General features: G+C 39.2%; 1 protein-coding gene across 5 annotated transcripts in view; it reads right to left on the reverse strand.

Annotated features, from left to right (window-relative positions):
- Window positions 1-26738, reverse strand: part of LYPD6B (LY6/PLAUR domain containing 6B) — a 243589-nt gene that overhangs the window by 114625 nt on the left and 102226 nt on the right. Inside the window, exon 2 of one of the 5 annotated variants that reach the window (XM_025276601.3) lies at window positions 8134-8204. The exons of the other annotated variants lie outside the window; for them this stretch is intronic. The gene's annotated coding sequence lies outside the window, so the exon portion shown is untranslated. The remainder of the gene's footprint in view (window positions 1-8133; window positions 8205-26738) is intronic. 5 annotated transcript variants of the gene reach the window in all.

Consider the following 26738-nt stretch of genomic DNA (forward strand, 5'->3'; position numbering starts at 1 on the left):
ATGACAAGACAGAGTCCATATATTCGAACAGGAATGCAGAGAGTAGGAAAAAGAACATAATTTGGGCTAAAAAAAATAATTTCATTGAGTAGCATCATCATACATACTCTCTCAACACAGAAGAAAAGAAGTCACACTGTACTGTCCCAGCTTCTAAGAAAGATAAATAGAAACTGTGAGAAAGCAGTAAGCCTACCAAACTTCGAAATTTAATGAGCGTTTAAGAGGGAAAAGCCTGAAAACTCCTCCTGTCAGCCAGGTTGAGGTGAAACAAATAATAATCTCACATGCTATTAGAGATAATATCATTGATACGTTGTGTCGAATTGCCCTCATATCAAAATCCAAACTATCTATTCCTTTCATCCAGCAGTTCCATTCCAAAGACTCTATTACAATGAAAAAATATAATATTTCTCTATTTCTTTATCAAGTGCAAAGAAGTACGTATAAGAACGTATTTGTAGCCTGTATAAGTATTGTTTATAAAAAGAAAAACAGAAACAGGTGAATTTCTATTAATAGAAATACAGCATGGTTAGTTCAAAGAACCATGACTCTTTCATTCTTGGCATGCACAAATACTGAGCATCTGCTGTACTGATGGGGTTCTAGGCAGTTTGTTACCTCACAAAAAATATACCAAAAAATCTCTGGTCTTGTTGAGATTATATTCTAGACATAATGGTTTCAAATACATTCTACGCATTCTTGAAGTATAGACATGCATATATCTGTATGACTTTTCTGTAATATATGTAATGCCAGATGCGCTCTTGAATGAAACCTTTGTAAAGCTCTGAAGCCCCTGTGAGTCCCTTCCATGCAAATAGGAAGCCACTGGAGCAGGTTTAAAATAAAAAATTAACACCAGCTTGAACTTTAAAACACACTTAACTGGCTTTCAGTCCTGGCTTTGATGTATACACTAACTGTACAATCTCAATTTATTTAACGTCTACATTCCAGACTCACAGAATTACCACAAGAGTTTAGACAAAAAGAAAAAAAAAAGTCTAAAAACCCTTTAGAGCTGCCTGGAAAAAAAGTAGATACTCAATAAATTTCTTTCTCCTGTCCTTTCTTTTCAAACTGTCTCGAGATTCCTTAACCACTCAGTGTCTTTCTCCACTAATTTATTATCCAACTTAAAAGAAAATACATTCTTTAAAAACATTCAAATAATATTTATGTTGCTGAATCAAAGAATTTTTAATTTCCTTGCTCTCTTTCCTGTCTCAGTTCATACATCACAGGAGAAAAAAAAAAAAAACACTTCTTTCCTTCAGCAGCTATATCTTTGTACTTCTTAGCACTATTCCTTCTTCATAAAGGAAGCAGGTTTAAAAATATTTTTTAATTAAGCAGATATCTATTAACTTATTCTCACCTGTATTCTGATAGTCACTTTTGTTTCCAAAAAATAATCCTTTTCTCATAAAGCCTACATGTCAGCAAGGGCAAAAAAAAAATTTTTTTTTTTTTTTACAGAATTTGAAAAACCCACGGGCATGCTGAAGTCCTAAACTGACCGCAGCACCCTCACCATTTGCTTTCTATTGGATGTTTTCCCTTAATTCACACACTCCATTTAATACCTGAGACTGTGAGCACAATAAAATCTTTCAATAGAGTATCTATTAAACAGTTCCAATCATGAAAATAAAGTCCAGTGGCATAAAATAAGTTGTCTCATGGAGCTCCTGCCATCTGGGAAAGTGATGCTCTAGCAGGTAATCTGTTAGAAGGCTAATGAAGACCCAGGTTCTCCAGGTGCTGGAGTTGGCCTCCAGTTGCCAGGCTCTACCAAAGTAATTTTTCATATAGTCCAGGGCACAAGTAGCTGATTAAATACCGAAAACACTTCTCGAAACTTACTATCTTATCTTTATATCATGTTTCATCAGATACTTTCGGGAACTTAGCACCAAGAAAAAAAAAATACTGTAAAAATAATTCTCTGTTTTATATGCCTATGAGAACTGTGTAGTCAATATATTTTTCTTTTTGCTTTGCTTACCGAGACGTTTAAACCAGATGTAAATCTTAGTAACTCATTTATTCCTTCATCTATTCAATAAACATATATGGAGCCCCTATTACATGTCAAGGACCATGCAAAGTCCTGATGATTCAGAGCTCAAGGGTACAGTCAGCTTTTCAGAAAGCCATGGGCAGATACTGAATTAAGAAGGGACCATTTCTGTGACTGAGATATACATAGGATAATCTGAGAGCTCATAGAAATAGCATTTCATCCAGCCTGGGGAAATGGAGGGGTGAGCAGGGAGAATCAAGGAAGGTGCCACCCAAAACATTCAATAAGATATCATCTCTGCTGCTGCTGCTAAGTCGCTTCAGTCGTGTCTGACTCTGCGCGACCCCATAAATGGCAGCCCACCAGGCTCCCCCGTCCCTGGGATTCTCCAGGCAAGAACACTGGAGTGGTGCCATTTCCTTCTCCAATGCATGCAAGTGAAAAGTGAAAGGGAAGTCGCTCAGTCATGTCCGACTCTTAGCGACCCCATGGACTGCAGCCCACCAGGCTCCTTCATCCATGGGATTTTCCAGGCAAGAGTACTGGAGTGGGGTGCCATTGCCTTCTCTGGATATCATCTCTGGTTCTTGGTAAATTATCTCCCATTTGATTTCTGATGTTTCTAATTTTTTCTTTAAAAATAATTTTAAACCTTCATAGAAAGAGACTGGAAAAAAATACATACTTAATAATACATATGCATATTTAGACATACAAATAAAAGTCACTAAACAATATTCTTTTAACCTAAAGGAACCCTCAAATTTTATAAAAACACAGCTTTGTTGCTGTTGTTCAGTCACTAAGTCATGTCCAGCTCTTTCCGACCACATGGACAGCAGCCCCCCAGGCTTCCCTGTCCTTCAGTCTCCTGGAGTTTGCTCAAACTCATGTCCATTGAGTCAGTGATGCCATCCAATCTGTCTCCCCCTTCTCCTCCTGTCTTCAATCTTTCCATAAAAGTCACTAAACAATATCCTTTTAACTTAAAGGAACTCTCAAAAGTTATAAAATCATAGCTTACAATAGGATATTACCAAGGTCTCTAGGAAAACCAGACCTAATTAGGAGTAATCTGCTTTGAAGAGTTCATTCTTGCCATGAATATTTTCCATGATTCCAAAGTAACTTTGTTTAAAAATATGAAGGTATCTTCTTACTAAGCACATTCTCAGCCTTGCCTCTTCACTACTGTTGAGCACACCAACCCCAGAGGTGTTGATCCAGTAGCTCTGGGTTGGTAGATGGTGACTGACAACACAGATGGACTCTATACTTTCTAGGTGGATTCTGGCTTACTTCCAGATTTGGCTAATGCAAAACCAGTGCATTCCTTTGCCTCCTCCTCCACCAACCTTCCCCTCTGCCACGTCATTCACTGTGAGAGCATGGGGTGCCTGGCATCATTTCAAGTTCTACCATTGATTCAAATCTATCCCTAAGCAAACTGCTTTTATTTCAGAGGAACACTTTCTAGTGATTAGAACTTCAGGGGAAGTAAAACAATTTTACATTTATGTAGCATTCCCATCCCCAAAGGAATAGTTTCTATGCCTACAAATACCTCAGAAGCAATAAAGGATTTGGTGGGTTGGAGTCTTTTTTGTGACTTTGTAAAAAAGTCAGAATACCATGTAATAGATAATACTTAACAACAACAAATACCATAACAAATATTTCATATGCATGACTCCCATTTAACAGCAACCACCTCATAAACCTGTGGTGAAAATGACAATATCTAGCTTATAAATCCAAAGCAGCAAGGGAAGGAAGTTTCCTTTCTTCTTTCTTTCCTCTCCCTATTTTTGCATACCACTTATGACCAGAAACACACTTGTTTCCCCTCTTTCTTTAATACAATATATGCCCTAGAAAAGTTCACTACTATATCTCCAACTCCTGACACCAAGAAATCACATCAGTAAATATTTGTTGAATAAATAAATGATGTTTTTCAAAATCTGTTTAGCTCATTCACATTCCATCCTTGCAGCTCAATACTAAAAACTAAGGCACAGTGAAGGAAGAAAGGATACTTCCCAACCTCTTCTTCTCCTTTACTCTAGCAAAGAACAACATCCTACAAAAAGCCAAAGCTATTAAAAAAAAATGCTCCAAGAAGTTCTGTTACTCCTGCGGAAGCCCACCTAGAACCTTACTGTATAGATCAACCGTTGATTGTATTTTGACTTAGCAGTTTTGACACCTTTGAAACCTGCCCACTCTTCATGGTTCCCAAAATGTTCTGAGTGTTTCTCAAAGGGAACAGAAATCAAAGAAAATGTCTGGTTATGTCTTTGAAATGGAACATGGTTATACTGACTCCCTTTCCAATATCTTAAGCCAAAAGAAGTTGGGAGAGTGTAAGACCACTGATTAACAATGATACTAAACACACACACACACACACACACACACACGCACACGCACACACACACAGTGATACTATACAGCATTCATGAACCTCATTAAATGGACCACACAGCCCCGGAGTACCATGGGTACAAAGGCTACTTTGAACTTCAGAATCTCTGCAGCCAAAACATTCACCTTCCCAAATATGAGTCTGTAAAGCCCTTACTGAGTTTAGTTAAAGAGGAAGTAACCCAGATATGCACAGAAATCGGTGGCTGCGGGTCACTAAAATCACAGGAGATCTAGGAACCGACAAAAAGAGAATCATAAAATACAACTAAATAAGCAGTAAACTATCTAATCCACAGTTGCTCTTGGTTCTGTCACTACAAGGGAACAGACCACAGTAAAAAAAAAAAAAGAAAGAAAGAAAGAAAGAAATTTAAGAATAAATAAATAAATAAAATCATCAGCCCATAGAAGCCAAGGGGCTTCAAGCAGGCCATAATTCTAAACCTCCGTTCTCTGGCTTGACGTTTGCTACCAAAGTGCTCTACTAAACTGCCTGCCAAGGAGCAATGAAGCAGAGCCCTAGCAATTCTTTCAACAAGCTACCGAGAGTGGAAGGCTAATTTAATGGGGCAGGGCCAAGCGCATTTAACAAACTGCACATCTGTAAGATGGAAATAAGCTGTCTTCATCTTCAGCAGCAACTCTCCTTGCTAAGGAGCTCCGAAATAGTGTTGAAGCCTTTCTCCCTCTCTGTGTGTAGCTGCCAATGAATTTGTTTCCATCTGCAGAAAAGAGGCTGGCAAAACATGAAGCATTACCCAGCACCGCTGCAGCCACCGGAGCCATGAATGGAAAGACTCAAGCAGCATCTGATTCCTTTCCTGGAGAAAAGACACAAGGAATCATGTCTACTTGGCCTTAACCTACACACTTTTTCCAAGTTTCTTTCCCCTTACCCCAAAGGAAATCAAATCATGTCACACGGAAGGTGAGTCCATTTCCACATCAACCTTTTGAGTGTAAGTGTGTACCAGGAAGCCTGGACTCCACCTAGAATGTTGCTTTTGTTTGCTGCACTTGGGGTGTCTCGCTAAGCCTGGAAAAGGCAGCCTACTAGTAAAGTTTTGGGGGATAAGTAAGAACAAAAAACACAAAGAGTGGCCAAAAAGGATTGATGATGAAAATAATTCCTTCAAAGAGAAAAGTATCTCAGAAAAATCCACAGAATTAGAGACTCCTCGAGTGACAGCACTCCTGGGTATCATTTTAGCCTCCTCTTTGTGATTTGAAGATGAGGAAACCGAGACCAAGAGAGGAAGTGACATGCCCCAAATTACACAGTATGTGGCAGCAAAGCGGTGTATCACAGGTCCTTTCCATACGGTTAGGCTGCCTCTTCTAGAAATGGAATCGTGAGCCATCAGCTATGCTGCAGAAAATCAAATAAAACAGGGCAGACAAGAGTTTGAGTTATCATATCCAAAGAAGAGCCATGTCTGAAATGCAGGTCATCGGGGGGGTCTCACTCAGTCTTACTCTAGACAATTTCCTGTGAGACTATTCAAGTCACTTAAGAGACGGACTTAACACTCAGCAATCTTGAGCTCTCTGTTGCCCTCATCGCTGACAGCTGTCCCATCCTTCGGTCATCAAACTTACGGAGAAGTGCCACTGACCAGACACATGGCCCACACCCACATTTTCTTTGGGGGCCTGCAGACAGGTAACAGGTACATTCAACTTATAAACTATTGCAGGATACTGACAGCCCTCAAATGATTAGCAGCCTACATCACCTTCCCACTATGCTATCTTCCTTTTTTATCTCCTTCCTTCTTTATCTCATACTTTGTCAATCTGTCTTTTTTTCCCCTCCCTCTTTCTCATCTTTTCTCAGTCCTGGCAGCACAACTAAGAGAGTTGTTTAGACCTGTTGATAACTGATGGGAAATAAAATAAGAAATTGCTGCTTGCCACAATGAAGTTAGAACACTCCCTCACACCATACACAAAAATAAATTCAGAATGGCTTGAAGACTTAAATATAGGATATGATACCATAAAACTCCTAGAGGAAAACACAGGCAAAATATTCTCTGACATAAATCATAGAAAGGTTTTCTTAGTTCAGTCTCCCAAGGCAATAGAAATGAAAGCAAAAATAAATGAGACCTAATCAGACTTATAAGCTTTTGCATAGCAAAGAAAACCATTAACAAAAGATAACCTAAGGACTGGGAAAAAATATGTGCAAAAGAAGCAACTGACAAAGGCTTAATTTCCAAAATATATGAACAGCTCATACAGCTCAATAACAAAACAAACAACCCAATCAAAGAATGGGCAGAAGACTTAAATATGGACTTTCTCCAAAGAAGACATACAGATGGCCAACACAAGAAATAATGTTCAACTTTGCTACTTATTAAAGAAATGCAAATCAAAACCACAATGAAGGATCACCTCATACCAGTCAGAATGGCCATCATCAAAAAGTCTACAAATAATAAATGCTGGAGAGGGTATGGGAAAAAAAAAAAAAGAACCCTCTTACATCACTCATGGCGATGTAAATTGGTGCAACCACTATGGAGAACAGTACGGAGGTTCTTCATGAAACTAAACAGAGTTGCCATATGAGCCAATAATCCCAGTCCTGGGCTATATCCAGAGAAAATGCAAATTCAAAGAGTTACATGCACCCTAATGTCCATAGAAGTATTATTTACAATAACCCATACATGGAAGCAACATAAACGTCCATCAATAGATGAATGGATAAAGAATGTGTGTGTGTACACACACACATATACATACAATGGAATATTACCCAGCCCTAAAGAAGAATGAAATAATGCCATTTGCAGCAAGGGAGGGACCTAGAGATTATCATGCTAAATGAATTAAGTCATAAAAAGAAAGACAAATATCATATGATATCACTTATATGTGGAATCTAAAATATGACACAAATGAACTTACTTACAAAACAGACACAGACTCACACAGAAAACAAACTATGGTTACCAAAAGGGAAAGGGGGCGGGGGGATAAATTGGGAGTTTGGGATCAGCAGACACAGACTACTATACATAAAAATAGATAAACAACAAGGTCCTACTGTATAGCACTGGGAAGTACATTCAATATCTTATAATAGATCATAATGGAAAAGAATATAAAAAAGCATACACACACACATATATCTCTGTATGTATATATATGTGCATGTGTATATACACATGCACAAAACTGAATTACTTTGCTGTACACCGGAAACTAACAGCATTTTAAATCAACCTTATTTGAATTTTAAAAAAAGAAATTGCTGCTTATCTTCAATGAACAGAAGTACAAGATTAGGACTGAGAGCTGTTTGAAGTACATTCCTGTTAAAAACATTCAGGAAGCTACAACATAAAAGTACTTGAGATGAAATGAATTCAGGATCACAAATTAAGATCAACAACCACCGCTACATTGAAACATTACAAGACACAGCTCAGTATCAAAAGTTCTTTCATAAAAAGTCGATATGATTACAAGAAGATATAGAAATCACAGTCTTTAACAGATGTGCAAGCAGCATAATCCCTAAGATTAATGAAACTCCGGATCACCACTGTTTAATATAGTTTTCGCTAAGCACGAGTAGCTCATACGGTAAGGATTTGTAGTTCAATCAAAATATCTTCTCTGCATCCACTTGTGAACATAATACTCACAACATCCATGTGATTAACAAAAGCAGCCTAGTCCAGGAGGGTTGCCAAAGGCAGGCAGCAGTGTGGCATATCTAAACAAATGAACATGGAAAGGTATCATTATGACTGATGTTGTAGACAATTGGGATAAAAGGCTTTTATAGTAAGTAAGAGGCTTTGGCAGGGGGCAAGTCTTAAGGAGGTCCTTAGGCTCAGTAACCTTTCCCAGCCACAAACCAGATACAAGAAAGATCCAGACTTCCGACAGTGTCCTCTTGTCCCCAGGCAGAAATATCCAAAGAATGTAGACAGAGTGGATGCAAATTTTCAGCAGTGGCGGGAACAGGAGAGAGCACAGGCAATGCTCCTCTTTCCAATCCCAGAGAATCACTTAATTCAGCCCTGCTATAACCAGGTGGCTCAGTGGGTAAAAATTCACCTGCCAATGCAGGAGACACAGGAGATGTGGGTTCGATCACTGGGTGGGAAAGATCCCCTGGAGGAGGGCATGGAAACCCATTCCAATATTCTTTCTTGGAGACTCCCATGGACAGAGAAGCCTGGTGGGCTGCAGTAGTTCATCAGGTCACAAAGAATCGGACACAACTGAGCACATATGCACACAGAACTTACTGGGATCAGGCCACCCTCTCTTTTTCATAAGTGGAAACCTTTGGTTTTTGAGCAAGCACCTTGAACTTTACCTCCAGGTATAAAAAAGAACTTGCCAAGTACCTAAGATGGATGACTAACTTTAATCCATCCTTGATTAATCACTCCATGGATGTCTGCCTAAATAAAGACTCATTATCGAACGGCTACAGGACAGAAGCCAAAACACGCTGATGTCCAAATTAAAACAGTTGGCTCTTCCTCTTTCTCCTCCCCTTAAAAGAATATTTAAAGGTTTTTCCCCCCCTAGAACAATACAATGCAATACATCAGGAAATCTGCCATTTTAGAAGAAGGGGCTGGAGAGATACAAATGAAGTCTTCAGCAGGAGACTCATAGATGGAGCGGGGCCTGGCTGTGTCTTAGAGAAACCCAAAGCACAGAAATATAAGGCTTGTCCTAAAATGTGGAGGGAGAAGAGCAGCTGTTCGGGGTCCTGGTCCAATAGGCCTTTCAAAGGAATACAGAGAAGGGGTGCATTCCTTATATTTGAGCATAAGGCCTAAAGCACCCAGGCTCCTGGATCAAAGGTGAGGGCCTCTGATGGAGCAGAAGCAGGAGTCCAGGGAGGAAAAAACAAACAGAACAAAGAGCCACTTTGTTCACAATAGGAAAATCCATGTCAAGAAGGACTGCCATTGTTGTTCAGTCACTTAGTCATGTCTGACTCTTTGTGACCCCAGGGACTGTAGCCCACCAGGCTTCCCTGTCCTTCACCTTCTCCTGGAGTTTGCTCAAATTCATGTCCATTGAACCGGTGATGCCACCCAACCATCTCATCATCTGTTGCCCCCTTCTCATCCTGCTCTCAATCTTTCCCAGCATCAGGGTCTTTTCCAGTGAGTCGGCTCTTGATATCAGGTGACCAAAATATTGGAGCTTCAGCAGCAATCCTTCCAGTGAATATTCAGGGTTGATTTCTTTTAGGACTGACTGGTCTTATCTCTTTTCTATCCAAGGGATTCTCAAGAGTCTTCTCCAGCACCAGAGGTTTGAAAAGTGAAAGTGAAAGTTGCTCAGTTGTGTCCAACTCTTTGCGAGCCCATGGACTGTACAGTCCATGGAATTTTCCAGGTCAGAATACTGGAGTGGGTAGCCTTTTTCTCTTCTCCAGGGGATCTTCCCAACCCAGGGATCAAACCCAGGTCTCCCGCATTACAGGTGGATTCTTTACCAGATGAGCCACAAGGGAAGTTCACCAGAGGTTTGAAAGCATCAATTCTTTGGCACTCAGCCTTCTTCATGATTCAACTATCACATCTGTACATAACTTCTGGAAAAAACATAGCTTTGACTACATGGACCTTAGTTGGCAAAGTGATATCTGGGACCATGGCAAAAATACGAGACAAAAAAATGAGACAATGTTTTTTGTGTTCAGCATGTTAGCCCTCGGAGTCAGGTACCTGTCTGAATGTCTCTTTCTTTGTCCTTCCCAGATACTCTAGCCCTGCTGGTAGGTCCTGAGCCAATCCATTCAACAGCCAAGATTTATAGAGCTCCTGGCTTGCACCAGGAATTGAGTTAGAAATGAAGTATGCAGAGAAGCATTCTACAGGTTCTCTGCTCCGAAGATACAAAGAGCAGAAAGAAAAGAAAGCTGGATGGAATCTACCAGCTTCATCTATTTCATCATGAGCACCAACAGTTGCAGAAGCTGTCAACATCACAGAAAAAGCCTTATGATTCTATAAAGCACTTCATACTCCCCATTCCTCCTTCAAAAAGTAACTTCCCCCACCAAGTAGATATAAAGGTTCTCACACAATGGAGCTGCATTCCCTTGACTGGAAGATTGTCTCCGATTAAAAACTAAGAGGAGGAAACTCCTGGAACTTATTAGTGATTTATAGCTCTGTATGAAGGAGTTAACTACCTGAACTGCTCCCTTTGGGATGGATGCAGAGTCTGAGGGTTGGTTCCCTAAAAGATGTACAGAGTATATGTGCATGCAGAGGTCAGCCCAGGCCTGCCACCTGTCCTAATTCTTTCAGGCCACACTCCCAAAAAACATCCTGTTTGCTATTTTTTATATATTCTCAAGTTCAGAAAATTATTCTTGCTCTGAAGTAATTTCACATGCTGTAACTCTTAGATATTTCTTTTTTTGTTAGTGTCTTAGAAGTCTTGTGCTTAGTACCTCAGTGATGTCTGACTCTTTGCGACACTATGGACTGTAGCCTGCTAGGTTCCTCTGTCCATGGGGATTTCCCAGGCAAGAATACTGAGGTGGGTTGCTATGCCCTCCTCCAGGGGATCTTCCCAACCCAGGGATCAAACCCAGATCTCCTGCATTGCAGGCGGATTCTTTACCATCTGGGCCACCAGGGAAGTCCCTTAGAAGTCTAGAAGAGATCAATTTAAAGAACCTTCCTAAACATATGGATTTTGGTTATTCTTGTCTTGCATGTCCCCAGTATATAACTAGCAGAGGCTTCCATGTATTTGAAGGGTATCCCGTATATGCTGAAAGCATGCAGTAGACCTCAAAACTCCATACAACCCTTTGCTATTCAAAGGCAAAGGTTTCTCCCCTGTGAGTTCTCCCTGTGAGTTCTCCCTTCCTCTCCTTTGTGAAGTTCAGGCAGGTGGCCTATATAATTTTCACCAGATTTTCTTCTGGAGTATAATCAAGGGCATTAGAAAACTAGGCAACATTAAAAGTCAAGCTGTCTCAAGAAAAAAAAAAAAAAAAAAAAAAAGGCACGTGATGCGGCATGTCCATCGCATCTGAGCAATGAGCAGATCTTTAACTTTCTACAACACATCTTTTTGCTATTTTGTTAGTACAAATGTCTCTGTAATTGAAATTCCGACATGTTGAAAAGACAAAATTTAGGAACTGTTTCACATGCAAAGATTCTCTTATCATTGTTCATTTGAAACACTGAGTACCTTACACATTTCTTTCAATGATCTCTACCCAGATGAGACAAGAACACGAAAGACTGCCTTGATTTCTTTTAAAAGATTTTTTTTTATGTGTACCATTTTTAAATCTTCATTGAATTTGTTACAATATTGCTTCTGTTTTATGTCTTGGTTTTTGGCCACAAAGCATGTGGGATCTTAGCTCTCCAACCAGGAATTCAACCCATACCTCCTGCATTGGAAGGTGGAGTCTTAACCACTGGACTGCCAGGGAAGTCCCAAAATTGCCTTAACAATAAATAAAAGCCATTTCTATCCTTCACTTTCCATCCTGGGAGACACGTGCAATTACAGCAGCTATTCATCAATAACAGAAAGGGAGAAGTGGTACCAATGATGAGAACCAAGATAAGGAATCTGTTTTCAGAAAATATCTTTAAAGTCCATGATTTGGATCTATAAGGTGAACCAAACAACTTGCTCTGCTAATTAAGACTTATCTATCAGGAGATTTCAAATGCTATTTGAAGGTACATCCCTAAAATGTCACAGTTACCCAGATCTCTGTCAAGCTACTTGGAAAAATGTAATTCAATTCCAGAAAATTATCACATGGTTAAGTGTAGCCAAATTACTGGGAGAAATATCAATAACCTCAGATATGCAGATGATACCACCCTTATGGCGAAAGCGAAGAGGAACTAAAGAGCCTCTTGAAAGTGGAAGAGGAGAGTGAAAAAGTTGGCTTAAAGCTCAACATTCAGAAAACTAAGATCACCGCATCCAGTCCCATCACTTCATGGCAAGTAGATGGGGAAACAGTGGAAACAGTGTCAGAGTTTATTTTGGGGGGCTCCAAAATCACTGCAGATGGTGATTGCAGCCATGAAATTAAAAGACTCTTACTCCCTGGAAGGAAAGTTATGACCAATCTAGACAGCATACTAAAAAGCAGAGACATTACTTTGTCAACAAAGGTCCGTCTCGTCAAGGCTATGGTTTTTCCAGTAGTCATGTATGGATATGAGAGTTGGATTATAAAGAAAGCTGAGCACCGAAGAATTGATGCTTTTGAACTGTGGTGTTGGAGAAGACTCTTAAGGGTCCCTTGGACTGCAAGGAGATCCAACCAGTCCATCCTAAAGGAGATCAGTCCTGGGTGTTCATTGGAAGGACTAATGTTGAAGCTGAAGCTCCAATACTTTGGCCACCTGATGGGAAGAGCTGACTCATTTGAAAATACCCTGATGCTGGGAAAGATTGAGGGCAAGAGGAGAAGGGGACAACAAGAGGATGAGACAGTTGGATGGCATCACCGACTCAATGGACATGGGTTTGGGTAAATTCCGGCAGTTGGTGATGGATAGGGAGGCCTGGTGTGCTGAGGTTCATGGAGTCGCAAAGAGTTGGACACGACTGAGCGACTGAACTGAACTGAAGTGTAGCCAGATACAAAAAGAAAAATAATCTGTCTGGGAGATCAAGATGACAGAATATTAGAAATGGAATGCACTTCCTCCCCACAAATACATCAAAAATACTTCTACATATTAAACATCTCTCATGGAATACCTACTGAATGCTGGCAAAAGATGTCATACAACCTAAGCTGCAAGAAAGATCACTAAATAACCAGGTACTAAAAAAAAAACTTACTGCAAACAAAAGTCCAGGACCAGATGGCTTCACTGAGGAATTCTACCAAATGTACAAAGAGGAACTGACACCTATCTTTCTCAAAATCTTCCTAAAGACTGAAGAGAAGGGAACACTCTGAATGTCATTCTATGAAGCCACTATTACCCTTGTACCAAAACCAGACAAGGACAATACCAAAAATAGAAAATTAGAGACCAACATCTTTGATGAATATAGATGCAAAAATTCTCAACAAATATTAGGAAACCAAATGTAACAACACATTAAAAAAAAAAGATCATATGCCACACTCAACTTGGATTCATCCTACGGTCACAAGGATGGCTCAACATATGCAAATCAATGTGATATACCATGTCAACAAAAGAAAAAACAAAAATCACATTACCATCTCAACAAATTCAGAGAAAGTATTTGAATAAAATTTAATATCCATTCATGACAAAAACTCTTACCAAAGCAGGTATAATGGGAACATATTTCAACATCATAAACGCTATTTATGACAAATTCACAGCCAACATAACATTTAACTGTGACAAGCTGAAAGCCCTCCACTAAAATCTGGAACAGGACAAGGATGCCCGCTCTCACCGTTTCTATTCAGCACAGTACTGGGGGTCCTAGCTATAGCAATCAGATAAGAAAAAGAAACAAAAGATACCCAACTGGAAGGGAAGAGGTAAAATTGTCATTATATGCAGATGACATGATGCTATATACAGAAAATCCTAAAGACTTCACACAAAAACTTCTAGAACTGATAAATGAATTCATCAAGGAAGCAGGATACAAGATTAACATTCAGAAATCTGTTCCACTCCTTTACAATGACAATGAAGTATCAGAATGAGAATGTTAAAAAAAATCCTTTTTAAAATCACATTTAAAAATGCCTAGGAATAAACCCAACCAAGGAGGTGAAAGACTTATATGCTAAGAACTATAAAATACAGATAACAGAAACTGAAGATGATTCAAAGAAATGTAAAGATATACCATGCTCTTGTATTGGAAAAATTAATACTGCTAAAATGGCCATACTACTGAAAGCAATCTACAGATTTAATACAATCCCTATCAAATTATCCATGACACTTTTCACAGAACTAGAATAAATAATCTTAAATTTTATCTGAACCACAAAAGACTCAGAATTGTCAAAGCAATCCTGAGGAAAAAGAACAGAGCTGGAGTCATAACCCTTCTGGCCTTCAGCTAATACTACAAGGCTACTGTAATCAAAACAGTGTGGTATTGGCACAAAAATAAACATACAGATTAATGAAACAGAATAGAATCCAAAAATAAACCCACACACTTACAGTCAATTACTCTTCAACAGAGGAGGCAAGAATATACAACAAAGAAAAGATACTCTCTTCAGAAAGTGGAGTTGGGAAAGCTGGACAGTCACATGTAAATCAATGAAGTTAGAGCACTCCCTCACAACATATACAAAAATACATTCAAACTGGCTTAAATACTTAAGAAATAACACCATAAACTCCTAGAAGAGAATGTGGATGAAACATTCTCTAACATAAATTGTAGCAATATTTTAATAGTCAGACTCCCAAGGCAAAAGAAATAAAAGCAAAAATAAATGGGACCTAAATGAACTTATAAGTGTTTGCACAGCAAAGAAACCATTAACAAAAAGATAACCTACAGAATGGGGGAAAATATTTGCAGATGATGCTACCAAAAAAAGGGGGATTAATATCCAAAATATACAGCCCATAAAACTCAATAACAACCAAAAAAAATCAATCAAAAATGGGCAAAAGATCTAAATAGACATTTCTTCAAAGAAGACATACAGATATCCAATAGGCACATGAAAGGATACTTAACATTGCTAATTATCAGAGAAATAAAAATCAGAACTATACTGAGGTATCACCTCCCATTAGTCAGAATGGTCATCATCAAAAAGTCTGCAAATAATAAATGCTGGAGAGGGTGTGGAGAAAAGGGAAACTTCCTCTACTGTTGGTGGGACTATAAGCTGGTTCAGCCACTATGGAAAACAATATGGAGGTTTCTCAAAAATCTAAAAACAGCATTGCTATATGATCCAGCAATCCCACTCCTGGGCATATATCTAGAGAAAGCTAATTCAAAAAGGTACAATGTTCACAGTAGCACTATTTACCATAGTTCAGATATGGAAGCAACCTAAGTGTCCATTGACAGATGAATGGATAAAGAAGATGTGATATGTCTGTGTATATCCACACATAGACACACATACATACAAACACACACAATGGAATATTATTCAGCCATAAAGAATAATGCCATTTGCAGCAGCATGAATGTACCTAGAGATTATACTAACTGAAGTCAGAGAAAGATGAATATCATATCACTTATATGTGGAATCTAAAAAAAAAAACACAAATGAAAAACACAAATGAACTTATTTACAAAACACAAACAGACTCACAGACACAGAAAACAAACTTGTTACCAAAGGGGAAAGAGCGGGGAGGGATAAATTAGGAGCTTTTAATTAATTAGGATCTTGTAAGACCCACAAGAGCCTACTGTATAGCATGGGGAACTTTATTCAATATCTTGTAATAATCTATAATGGAAAAGAATCCAAAAATATATATACATGAATACATATATATCAGATTATACATATATATATATGTGTGTGTGTGTGTGTGTATCACTTTGCTGTATACCAGACACACAACATTGTAAATCAACTAAACTTCAATAAAAAAATAAAAATTTAAAAAGAAAAATAAGATACAAACCTGATTTTCAAGAAGCAAATGCTGGCAATACCATATTCGTGTGGAAAGAGCGACTTGAAAATGGGTTATGTCTTTTTCTTTTAAATAAATAAATCAGTTGAATGCATATGTTACATGAAAATGAACCTCTTAAAGAAATTAAAACCCCAAATATATGATTCTATTTCTTCCTTAAAAAATACTCATTTGCCTATGTAGTACTGTATTTTGAAGACACACTCCTAACCAACGACCTCAGAGTATCAGTACAGTAAAAGAAGATCATAAGTTATTTAGTGTGTGAAACACTAGGTGATTAGCACACCTTTATACCTCAGAAGCCAAAAGTAGTCCCAAGGATCAGCCTACTCTTACACACACACATTAGCAATAACCAAGAGGCATCAAGGAACTGGGGCATCGTATTGAGAGATTAGTCAGATTTTCTACTTATATCCCATATTCTGAGAGGCCGTCCTGCTACAGTATTACAAGGTCCTAGATAAATAGAAAAGCAAACTTTATAATGCATTTCTGACCATCAAAGAAAGTAAAGAAAATATTTAAAAGGAGTGGAAAGAAAATGGAAAGCAAAGGGAGGGAGGGAGGAACAGGGAAGAAGTTTAAGGTAAATTCAAAATCGTAACTGGCAAGCACATACATTAGTCAAGATCACTCTGGAAGAAGACACTATTCAGTCTCTGGCATCAGAAGCAGAAGATAGAAGTTATCTTCCAAGTGCTAGGAGGAAATAACTAGAAATCCCAGTGAAGCTATTTTTTAAGAATGAAAGCATTTTCCTCTAAACAAAAACTGAGACTTTATTATCAACATAACTTCACTAAAGAAATGTTTAAAAGATATACTTTAGAAAAGAAGAAAATGAACCCAAAGAAATGTTGAAATGCAAGAAATGGTGAACAGAAAACTTGGTAAATATCTAGGTAACTTTGGTAACCATAACTTTGTTTTCTATGTCTGTGAGTCTGTTTGTCTTGTAAATAAGTTATTTGTATATTTTAGATTCCACAAATAAATGATATCATATGGTATTTGTCTTTTCTTTCTGACTTATATCACTTAATTAATCATCTCTAGATCCATTCATGTTGCTGCAAATGGCAGTATTTCATTCTTTTATGGTGAGTAATATTCCATTATTTACGCACACACACAGATACACATATCATGTTTTATCCCCTCATCTGTTGATGGACATTTAGGTCGCTGCCATGTCTGGGCTACTGTAGATTGAGCGGCTATGAACATTAGGGTACATGTATCTTTTCAAATCAGACCTTTCATCTTTTCCCAGATACATGCCCAGAAATGGGATTGCTGGATCACATGTAACACTATGTTAGGGGATGAGAACGCAAACTCACTGATACAGAGAACAGACTGCTGGTTACCAGAGACGGTGGGAAGGTGGTGGTTTAGACGAAAGAGGTCAAAAGCTACAAACTTCCAGTTATAAAACAAATAAGTCCTGGGAATGTAATTTACAACATGGTGACTACGCTTAACAATATCATATTGCATATCTCTAAGTTGCTGAGAAAGAAATTCTTAGAAGTTCTCATCACAAGGAGAAAAAATTATAACTATGTACAGGGAAAGATATCAACTAGACTTACTGCATGATTATTTCATAATACATACAAATATCCAATCATTATGTTGTACACTTGAAGCTAATATAATGTTGAAAAGTGTGAAAATGTTAGTTGCTCAGTCATGCTCGACTCTTTGCAACCCCACAGACTGTAGCCCACCAAGCTCCTCTGTCCATGGAATTCTCCAGGCAAGAATGCTGGAGTGGGTTGCCATTTCCTACTCCAGGGAAACTTCTACACCCAGGGATCACACCCAGGGATCGAATCCAGGTCTCCTGCATTGCAGGCGGATTCTTTACCATTTGACCACCAGGGAAGCCCATACTGGAGTGGGTTGCCATTTCCTACTCCAAGGGATCGTCCCAACCCAGGGATCGAACCTGCGTCTCTTACATCTCCTGCATTGGCAGGTGAATTCTCCATCACAAGAGTCACCTAGGAAGCCCCAGTATAGTGTTATATGTCAATTATACCTCAGAAAAAAAAAGAAGCTGATGAGTTACAATACTCTAAGGTGCTGTGTCATTTGGAAGAGAGGTTATGATACCGATTAACTCCATTCTCAGTGGGGGGGAAAGAAGCATGGCCTTAATCCACCTGAACGTCCCCTCATACCCTAGACCTACTCTCCTTAATTGTAATCTAAGCCAGAAGGGGTTGGGGGTGAGACCAGCAGATCTGATGCATTTCCTGACAGAACAGAATTCTGGGTGGGTTCCCTGAGAGCAGAGGAAGAGCCCTGAGCAAAGAAAAGGCCTGGAGGAGAAGGAAAGGCAGAGAGTCTGGGCAGCCGAACTTTCAGCTGTCTCCAAAGTAATCTACTTACCCTGACCTGCAGGCTGGGTGTGGCTATGTTTGTGGAGGGCTTTGTAGGGGCTGGGCATTGTTTGACTATAGCAAACAGGCTTAGAGATGAGTGATTTGTAAAGTTACTGCAAGGACTGGTAGGCAAGGATGTGTTTGAGTTTCTGGGTTTTGCCAATCAAGAGGTATTGAGAAGAGAAAGGTTTACGTTCAACTGAGAAAGCCCAATTTCCTCCTGGAATGTTTCTGTTAGATGCAGTCTGACCTCATCCACCCCCATCAATGTTCTTGATGGGAAAATAAAAATCACAGCCCATACCTTCCTTCTTCAAAGGCTTCCTTGCAACCTGGTTATTTAGTTGCGGTCTTCCTCAGTATTAGGGTCGGCATCCAGGAAAACAACCTAAAGAAGCTTCTTGTGGTCATTTCTTTATCACGTTTCATGACAACCTGGGCAATGAGACTTAAAGCGGGAGAAGGAGGTGGCAAGAGGAGCAGAGGAGCAGCATTGTAAGTGGAATGCTAACCTGTGGAATGTAGGTTCCCTTTTGATCCTAAAGCAAACAGTAGAAAGGTCAATAGACAAGGAAGAAACTGCAGGACTCGTTTCAATGCCAGCTCCAAATTATTTATAAACTATTATTCAGATTATCTCTCCCTCTGACAAATTCCATTTGAAGAATTAGTGAGTGGTGACAGTGGTTAATAACTGCCCTGTTACCACAGCTTTAGAAGCATGAGAAGTGATTCTACCCTGGAGAGCTGCTAAGAACGAAAGGTGTTGCCTAGCTGAGACGAGCAGGCTACGCCAGCATGCACACCTGCCCATGGGATCATATGACCCCTCAGTCACATAATGTGGGATTTTTTTTGTTTGCTTTCTTTTTCAGCTTTTAATTGGAGGAACATTGCTTTACAATGTTATGTTGGTTTCTGCCATACAACAACACGAATCAGCCATAATTATACATACATGCCCTCCCTCTTGAGCCTCGCTCCCCTATTCCACCCCTCTAGGTCATCACAGAGCACATAACATGTTTTATAACCCCTGCCCAAAGGACAGACCTGTGAACTTACTATCAAACACACTATTTCCTGATTTTCCAACGTGCCTGTAGTTGCCCTGAGTGTTGTTAACTATCTGCTATGGGCACAGAGAAGACAATGCCCAGTGAAAATACTGTTGCTGGTAATTACGAAGTATTTCCCAGCCCCAAAGAGGGCTATGTATTGGTAACCCCAACGAGTCCTGCATTCAAAATCCACATTATTGAAGGGGCAGCACAGTGAGGAATTAAAGAGATATCTTTAATATTTCCAACCAATGAAATTAATATTTTAGAAAATCAGTCAGCAAATTTTTACAAGATTTCATCATGGTATATACTTGGTTATGGCAGAAACATGAAGAACAGCCTTTGGATTCCATATAAAAGAGACCCAAACTGAAAAGCACAAAGCAAATGAGCCAGAGGGATCCCATTGGCTGATGTATCTCCTAAATATGAGCTCTTAAATAAACCAAAACCTCATGATTTCTTGGGGTGAAGATTCATAAAGTCTTCATAGGGTTAAAACAGATAATTGCAAAATTCCTTCCTTCCTTCTCTCCCTTATCCAGTGCACAGAGGCTGAGATTACCAGTCTAGTGTTCCTAACTCCACTCAGTAATTGTCCAACTTGAACTATATACAGATATTTTAAAAGAAAAATGTGTTCTCAAATCTCCCAGCGTTGACTATTGTTTTTAGTGTGTTTTTTAGAAAAAACCAAAATAAAACCAAGTACGAAATCTTTAGATGTATCACCTTTAACCAATACAAACCAAAGCACATGTAGAAATGAATACAACCTAAGTACAAAACCATTAGCACCCAAGCACTGTTTACAATAGCCAAGATATGGAAGCTACCTACAATAAATGCCTGTCAACAGAGGAATAAAGAAGCTGTGGTGTGTGTGTATATATACACACAATATATATATATACACACAATGGACTATGTGTGTATATATATACACACACACACACACACAATGGACTATTACTCAGCCATAAAAAATAATGAAATAATATCATTTGTAGCAACATGGATGGACTTAGAGATTATCATATTAAGTATACAAAGATAAGTATCATAATATCACTTACATGCAGAGTCTAAAAAAAAATGATACAAATGAACTTATTTACCAAATGGGAATAGACTCAGAGACATAGAAAATACTTATGGTTACCAAAAGGGGAAAGGGCAAGAGGAGGTAGGGATAAATGAGAAGTTCAGCATTAACAGATACAAACAACTCTACGTAAAAAAGACAAACAACAGGGACCTGCTGTGTACCAGAAGGAACTATATTCGGTATGTTGCAATAAACTATAATGGAAAAGAAGCTGAAAAAGAATTATATATGTGTGTGATAGTATATATACTATATATTCTCTGCACTATATATAGTGTATAGTCTATTTACAGCAGAGGAATTCATATATTTATATACACACCAGAAACTAACACAACATTGTGGATCAACTATACGTCAATAAAAATTTCAAAGTACATAAATAAAACCAATAGCATTCCAAATAGCCTGAATAAAACATACTATATGATGTTCCGCTGAAACCACACTGCTGCCCAAATGAAGACTTAGGTGGTGCTGGTCACTGAGTGCTGTAGCACGGGGCCCTGTTGAGCTCAGCAAGCATTTACCTCCACGTTCAATGCAGTGACTGTATTCTCCACCACTTTCCCCACTGGAACTACTGTGAAACCTTTTTTCATCAAACCTGCTCTGTCAGCATTTGGTCTTTAAATATAAATAGTACTTTGGCATCAAATTAATTCAACTCTGACTTTTCTTAAGAGCCCTCTACATTTATTTTGGTTTGACTTGACGCTAATTTGAACACGAACCAAAAACCTAAAGGCAGGCGGAGACACAAAAACCATGTCACAGTGCTTAGTTATAAGACAGTTATCCAAAGATATAGAATTATGTCTAAACTTTTACTGCTATCCAAAGTGAAGCAACATTTTAAAATTCTTATGGAAGAATCACAAACCCCCAAGGTCTACAAATGCTCACATTCACCTTCCAATGTCAGAAATGCCCTGTGGAATGCTGTGACCAAGTTCTTACAAATAATCTACCCTTAATGTGTCCCTGAAACTAAGAACATACTTGGATCAGAACCATGAGGGGTGAGGTTAGGAGCTGAAGGAGAGGTGGAACAGCTAGGATATAGGGTAAAACCAGAGTTGACATAAGATAACAACAAAAATTGCCAAGGAGCAAACACAGAGCCCAGCAGAGACGTGAGTTGCTCTCACGAGTGCCGAGTGCCCTTTCTGAGGCCCCATGCTCTCTCACTAAGTTTTCATAATAAAGAAAATGCAGTGTTTCAGAGCTTTCTCAGAGACTCCAGTTTATTTTTTAATTAATTTTTATTGGAATATGGTTTCTTTACAATGTTGTGTTCGTTTCTACCATTCACTTTCTAGCAAAGTCAATCAGCTATATGTACACATATGTCCCCTCTTTTTTGGACTTCCTTCCCGTTTATCTCACCACAGAACATCGAGTTCCCTGTGCTATACAGTAGGTTCTCATTAGTTATTTATTTTATACATAGCAGTGTATATATGTCAATCCCAACCTCCCCTTCCCTTGCATCCATTTGTTTGTTCTCTATGTCTGCGTCTCTACTTCTTCCTTGGAAATAGGTTCATCTGTTCTATTTTTCTGGGCTTTCCTGGTGGCTCATAGCATTTTTCTGGATTCCACATATATGTGTTAAAATACAATATTTGTTTTTCTCTTTCTGACTTACTTCACTCTGTATGACAGTCTCTAGGTCCATCCACATCTCTACAAATGACCCAATTCCATTCCTTTTTATGACTGAGTAATATTCCATTGTATATATGTATCACATCTTCTTTATCCATTCCTCTGCTGATGGACATTTAGGTTACTTCCATGCCCTGGCTATTGTAAATGGTGCTGTAATGAACACTGGGGGTACATGTTTTGAGCTATGGCTTTCTCTGGGTATATGCCTAGTAGTGGGATTGCTGGGTCCCAATTGGTAGTTCTAGTTTTAGTTTTTTAAGGAACCTCCATACTGTTCTCCATAAGACTATAGGTTAGAGAGATATGAAACATAATCCAAACTTGAAAATAGGCCCTGTAGTGCCATTGAGAGAAAGTTCCCACCATTGTGTTAGTTTTTAGTCATCTGCATCTTTGCCTCCACTAGCCTGAGATCCACTGTCTATGCTGCTCTGCGGCCTGGGAGGGTAATCCCTGTAAACTGAATCACCCAGGTTCCTGAATCAGCTGACTTCTGGTTGGGTTGGGCCAGTGGAAGCCCTGGTAGGAGATGAGAGCAAGGGAGGAAAGGGAAGCTGGGGTGCTTCTTTCCACTCCCGACATGCTCATCACCAGTGCTGGAAACGGTATCCCTCCACAGACCAGCAGGCATTCGCTTCCTCCACTGCAGCTCTGAGTGCTCTTGAAACACCTTCAGTCCAGGGCTGCCACAGTTTCCCACTGCTGTAGTTTCTTGTTGGTTCTCTCACCTCACACACTTCTATGAGCCGCCCTTCACTTAATTCTCTTCATTCGAACCAATGAGGTGAAGTTCGTGTGTCCTGCTGGGATCATTACTGATACAATCATTAAATCTGGTCAGACAAATCAGTACTATATGAACCTCTAGGTGAAGATTAGACTCTGAAAAATTAAGATTTAAAAAAAATCACATCATCTATGAGGAAAGCACTCACCATCTATCAGGATGATAATCAAATAAACTGTAAAACTGGCCTTGACCTTCTAAGTTGATAGTGAAATTTTCAGCTTAAGAAAAACAATAATTTGGGGGGGAAGCTATATTCATGACAACAGCAGAGGAAATTTTGGAAACAACCTTAGATGTGTAATAGTAATGCAACAGTTGAATTATGATAAATGAACTTGATGGATTATGATGTTACCATGATATATTATTATAATTAAGATTTTGTAGTAGCAAACAATAGTAAGCAAAACGGATTTGAACATCTGAATTTTAATTATGTAAGAACAAATGTGCATTCGCCTAAACATTCATAGGTGAAACAGAGTTAAAGAATCCACCTGCTAATGCAGGAGATGTGAGTTCAATCCCTGGGTTGGGAAGATCCTCTAGAGGAGAAAATAGCAATAACATTCCAGTATTCCTGCCTGGAAAATTCCATGGACAGATGAGCCTGGTGGGCTACAGTCCATGGGGTCACAAAGAGTCAGACACGACTGAACGTGCACGTAAACATTCGATAAAATTTCACAAAACTAAATCCCATGTTGGAGGATTCAAATTCAATTTATTCTCTGAAATATCCTTAGAAGAAAAACAAAGGGCATAATACTCAGGATTCACGGCTACACCTGGTGACAAGAGAGGAGCATTCTGGGAGATCAAGGCTCCTCCAGACTCTATGCTGCTCTCCAATCAACAAACAGCCTTGAGCAGAACACTGAACTTCAGTCTCCATTTTCTTTTTCCCTCTGCAATAGGACTGACTACTGTCCTACTCACAAGAAGGCAAAGTCAATGAAACCTAACAGGACTGAAAAATATTTTTTTGCTTTCCTGTACCTGCTCAGAAGAAGAGGAAGGCAACAGAGAATGAGATGGTTGAATGGCATCACTGACTCAATGGACATGAACTTGGGCAAAATCTGGGAAATGGCGAGGGACTGGGAAGCCTGGCATGCTGCAGTCTGTGGGGTCATAGTTGTACATGACTTGGCGACTGAACAACAGTAACAACCTGCCTCGCTGTATACAGTGACTGTATATGCTGACTCCAGCTGGGACAATGTAAAGCGAAGGCATTTGCTCACATTTTGTGGTGCAGGCCTTGTGAGCTCTGTTTCAGAGGCTGAGCAGTTTCATTAGAAACTGGTAAGATGAACATCGTCATTTGGGGGCCTTCATTGCATGTTTTAAAATATGTTTCATGCTCCTCCTTAAAGAGATTGTATCTAGCAGAGTGATAACAGATAGATGGCTGTGACCTTCTTCAAATTCTTCTAACTCCTTTCACAATGAAATCAGGGCTCTAGCTGCTGGTGTCTGTGGGCTGGGTGCCAAGGTGCTGTAACGAGGGTTACATATCATCCCCCACCCGACTCAGTTCACTATTAATGTGCTAATACCCCCAACAAACATGCTGAGAGAGGAGAAATCCAAAAGAAACATGCTATTCCCATTCCCAAGGTGTATTTTCTTTAAACAGCAGTTGTCAAAAAGGCAATGTCTTTGTGCTGAAGACAAATATGACACCATATCAACATTACAACAAAATGCTTTTACAGGCATAAAGCTCTTTACGCTTTAATTTTAAACTGATGATTTGATATCTTCCTGAATTACACATTTTAGCAGAGTTTCCTAGTCTAAAACATTTATTGGTCTAGAATATATATCAACTTGAAATACTGCCATTCCTATTTCATAGCCAAGTGGATGATAATTTTCTTTAATTACACATTAATTCCAATGTATTACCTGCATAGGCAGTTATTGTTTTAACAGGGTAAGGATTAATGGGCAGGTGTTCCGCTATAATTTCATTGAAGAAGAAATAGAGAAATTATACATGATTCATTTTCTTATTTCTCCAAGCTGAATAATATTAATGACACTGCCACCTTACATTTATAAAGCACTTTTCTTTTTCAAAGTGCTTTTGTATTTGGAATTACATTTTCCTAGATCTTTTACCCTTGACAAATCCTTCCAGATAACACACAACTCTGCAGTTTTTCAACTCTCTCTCAGCCATATATTTTATGTATGTGTGCATTTATAATATATCAGTGGGATATGGTGAGAGGTAATAGAATAACCACAACCTTTACAGAAGATACACCTGGGTTCAAGTCTCAGCTTAACCACCTATTACATGTGTGCTGTGCATGTGCTAAGTTGCTTCAATCATGTCTGACTCTTTGCGCCACCATGGACTGTAGCCTGCCAGGCTCCTCTGTCCATGGGATTTTCCTGGCAAGAATACTGGAGTAGGTTGCCATTTCCTCTTCCATGGGAATCTTCCCAGAGATCGAACCAGCATCTCTTACATCTCCTGCATTAGCAGGCGGGTTCTTTACCACTAGCGCCACCTGGGAAGCCCTACCTATGACATGATCTTAGGTGAATTACTATGAGCATCAGTTGTGGCAGATTTTAAATGGGGATAATATCACCTTCCATCAATGGCTACTGGCAAGACTAGATAAGATGTAACTTATGAAAAGAGTCTGACATGCAGCAGACAGTAAATAAAACATACTGCTGTTATTAGCAGCTATTTTACTCTGTCAAACATTGTCTTGCTCCTGATTTATTTTCTTCAAAACATCTGGATTCACAGAAATTTAATGAAGTAGAATATCAAGAATAACACAGTTAGTCCCAGAAAGTATACCAAAAGTACCACATCAGTGCACTCTTGGACACCTTCTGTATGGAGGGCTCTTTACCAGCCAACAGTCTGCAAAACCTCATCCATCTCATTTCTATCTGACTGTAAGGTTAACAGGACTGTGGATAAACCCTAGTGCTAATTATCTGGCTTTCCAGTTTTCTAAGTTTAAAAGTATAGTGAGACGGGGAGGGAGATGGGAGGGAGGTTCTAAAGGGAGGGGATATATGTATACCTATGGTTGATTCGTGTGAGGTTTGACAGAAAACAGCAAAATTCTGTAAAGCAATTATCCTTCAATAAAAATAATTTTTTTAAAGTATACACTTGAATAAATTTTATTTATTCAAGCTCTTTGATTGCTGTGGGAGTGAGCCTCCACAATGGCCCTCAATGACCTCACCTCCTGGTAATCATATCCTTAGCAGTGCTCTCCCCTTCCTCCAACACAGACACACTGAAGCAAGGGCTGGTTTATTACACAACTAATAGAATTAGGTGGAAATGATAATATATGACTCCTTAGGCTATGTCATAAAAAACACTGGAGTTTCTGCCTTGGTCTCTGCGATCACCTGCTCTAGGGAAAGTCAAACACTGTGTCGTGAGGACACTCAAGTCATTCCATGAAGAGGGACCAACTTGCCAGCACAGCTGGCAGCTACGTGAGTCACCTTAGACATTAACCCTCTAGCCTCCGTCAGGCCTTCAGATGACTGCAGCCCTGGCCAACAGCAGACTACAATGTCACTGGAAACTCTCATACAGA

The sequence above is a fragment of the Bubalus bubalis genome, chromosome 2 (assembly GCF_019923935.1).
Source record: "Bubalus bubalis isolate 160015118507 breed Murrah chromosome 2, NDDB_SH_1, whole genome shotgun sequence".
Lineage (NCBI taxonomy): Eukaryota > Metazoa > Chordata > Mammalia > Artiodactyla > Bovidae > Bubalus > Bubalus bubalis.